Genomic DNA, 3,546 nt, shown 5'->3' with positions numbered 1-3,546 from the left:
GATTGAAAAAAGATGATGTGGCTTTGAATGGTGCATTTTAAACACACAAAAAGTCAGGAGTTCAAATAAGTTTTAAAAAATGAAATCCCTTTGCTACAGACAAGTTTCCATATGAAATCCTGATACTTTGAAAGAGATTGTCCGTTTTGTACATGAAGTGCATCCAGTTTTTGCCGTAACCCTCTCAACTTTCTTGCACATGCTATGTGGATGAAATTATGATACCATGCCAACTTTCAACCTTTTCAGAGTTGATTTGAAATGCTTTTCAATTTTAGGGTCTTATAGCTCAAAATAATTAGTAAATGCATGAAAATAAGAAATGAAGTCAGAAAGGATTGAAAAATGATGATGTGGCTTTGAATGGTGCATTTTGAACACACAAAAAGTCAGGAGTTCAAATAAGTTTTAAAAAAAAGAAATCCCTTTGCTACAGACGAGTTTCCGTATGAAATCCTGATACTTTGAAAGAGTTTGTCCGTTTTGTACATGAAGTGCATCCAGTTTTTGACGTAACCCTCTCAACTTTATTGCACATGCTATGTGGATGAAATTATGATACCATGCCAGCTTTCAACCTTTTCAGAGTTCATTTGAAATGCTTTTCAATTTTAGGGTCTTATAGCTCAAAATAATTAGTGAATGCACGACAAATAACAAATGAAGTTAGAAAGGATTGAAAAATGATGATGTGGCTTTGAATGGTGCATTTTCAACACACAAAAAGTTAGGAGTTCAAATAAGTTTAAAAAAATGAAATCCCTTTGTAACAGACGAGTTTCCGGATGAAATCCTGATACTTTGAAAGAGATTGTCCGTTTGGTACATGAAGTGCATCCAGTTTGTGCCGTAACCCTCTCAACTTTCTTGCACATGCTATGTGGATGAAATTATGATACCATGCCAACTTTCAACCTTTTCAGAGTTGATTTGAAATTCTTTTCAATTTTAGGGTCTTATAGCTCAAAATAATTAGTAAATGCATGAAAATAACAAATGAAGTCAGAAAGGATTGAAAAATGATGATGTGGCTTTGAATCTTGCATTTTGAACACACAAAAAGTCAGGAGTTCAAATAAGATTTAAAAAATGAAATCCCTTTGCTACAGACGAGTTTCCGTATGAAATCCTTATACTTTGAAAGAGATTGTCCGTTTTGTACGTGAAGTGCATCCAGTTTTTGCCGTAACCCTCTCAACTTTCTTGCACATGTTATGTGGATGAAATCATGATACCATGCCAACTTTCAACCTTTTCAGAGTTCATTTGAAATGCTTTTCAATTTTAGGGTCTTATAGCTCAAAATAATTAGTAAATGCATGAAAAATAACAAATGAAGTCAGAAAGGATTGAAAAATGATGATGTGGCTTTGAATGGTGCATTTTGAACACACAAAATGTCAGGAGTTCAAATAAGTTTAAAAAACTTAAATCCCTTTGTAACAGACGAGTTTCCATATGAAATCCTGATACTTTGAAAGAGATTGTCTGTTTTGTACACGAAGTGCATCCAGTTTTTGCCATCACCCTCTCAACTTTCTTGCACATGCTATGTGGATGAAATGATGATACCATGCCAACTTTCAACCTTTTCAGAGTTCATTTGAAATGCTTTTCAATTTTAGGGTCTTATAGCTCAAAATAATTAGTAAATGCATGAAAAATAACAAATGAAGTCAGAAAGGATTGAAAAATGATGATGTGTCTTGGAATGGTGCATTTTGAACACACAAAAAGTTAGGAGTTCAAATAGGTTTAAAAAATGAAATCTCTTTGTAACAGACGAGTTTCCGGATGAAATCCTGATACTTTGAAAGTGATTGTCCGTTTTGTACATGAAGTGCATCCAGTTTTTGTCGTAACCCTCTCAACTTTCTTGCACATGCTATGTGGATGAAATGATGATACCATGCCAACTTTCAACCTTTTCAGACTTGATTTGAAATGCTTTTCAATTTTAGGGTCTTATAGCTCAAAATAATTAGTAAATGCTTGAAAATAACAAATGAAGTCAGAAAGGATTGAAAAATGATGATGTGGCTTTGAATGGTGCATTTTGAACACACAAAAAGTCAGGAGTTCAAATAAGTTTTAAAAAATGAAATCCCTTTGCTATAGACGAGTTTCCGTATGAAATCCTGATACTTTGAAAGAGATTGTCCGTTTTGTACATGAAGTGCATCCGGCTTTTGCCGTAACCCTCTCAACTTTCTTGCACATGCTATGTGGATGAAATTATGATACCATGCCAACTTTCAACCTTTTGAGAGTTCATTTGAAATGCTTTTCAATTTTAGGGTCTTATAGCTCAAAATAATTAGTGAATGCATGAAAAATAACAAATAAAGTTAGAAAGGATTGAAAAATGATGATGTGGCTTTGAATGGTGCATTTTCAACTCACAAAAAGTTAGGAGTTCAAATAAGTTTTAAAAAATGAAATCCCTTTGTAACAGACGAGTTTCCGGATGAAATCCTGATACTTTGAAAGAGATTGTTCGTTTTGTACACGAAGTGCATCCAGTTTTTGCCGTAACCCTCTCAACTTTCTTGCACATGCTATGTGGATGTAATCATGATACCATGCCAACTTTCAACCTTTTCAGAGTTCATTTGAAATGCTTTTCAATTTTAGGGTCTTATAGCTCAAAATAATTAGTAAATGCATGAAAAATAAAAAATGAAGTCAGAAAGGATTGAAAAATGATGATGTGGCTTTGAATGGTGCATTTTCAACACACAAAAAGTCAGGAGTTCAAATAAGTTTTAAAAAATGAAATCCCTTCGTAACAGACGAGTTTCCGTATGAAATCCTGATACTTTGAAAGAGATTGTCCGTTTTGTACACGAAGTGCATCAAGTTTTTGCCGTAACCCTCTCAACTTTCTTGAACATGCTATGTGGATGAAATGATGATACCATGCAAACTTTCATCCTTTTCAGAGTTCATTTGAAATGCTTTTATAAACTCTAATAGCAAAAGGAATCAACTAAAAAGCTTTTATAAACCTCTAGTATTTTCGTAAATAATTAAAATTTAAACTATTCAAATTTGGAAACTAATGGAGTAACAGAAAGTTTATAATTATTCTGAGCTAAAAGCAAAAAGAGTAAAAAAAATAAAGCAAAAATCAAAAGAAAATAAATAATTCAAAAAACAAAAAAATACTGGAAAAAATAAAATAATGCCGCCTAATGGGCCAGACGGCCTGCATACGACTAGAAACCCATCTGCACATGCGCCAGGATGCAGGCCCGCAGGCCCAGTAGGCCCAACATGGCAGTGACAAGGGTAGGCATGTAATGCCTGCATATTAGAGAGGAGCTCAGCACCTGAGCTGCAACGCAGCTTATAAACAGGTGCTGAGCTCTCTCAGCTAGCGAGGTGGGACTAAACTTGCCACCTCACCGCGCCAGCACATTAGTCCCGGTTGGTGGCTCCAACCGGATCCAATGCTCCCCTTTGGTCCCGGTTGGTGGCACCAACCGGAACCAATGCCCACCCTTTAGTCCCGGTTGGTGCCACCAACCGGGACCAAAGCCCTCT

This window comes from Triticum aestivum, chromosome 5D (genome assembly GCF_018294505.1).
Source record: "Triticum aestivum cultivar Chinese Spring chromosome 5D, IWGSC CS RefSeq v2.1, whole genome shotgun sequence".
In the NCBI taxonomy this organism is placed as follows: Eukaryota; Viridiplantae; Streptophyta; class Magnoliopsida; order Poales; family Poaceae; genus Triticum; species Triticum aestivum.
This window is presented reverse-complemented; position numbering follows the sequence as displayed.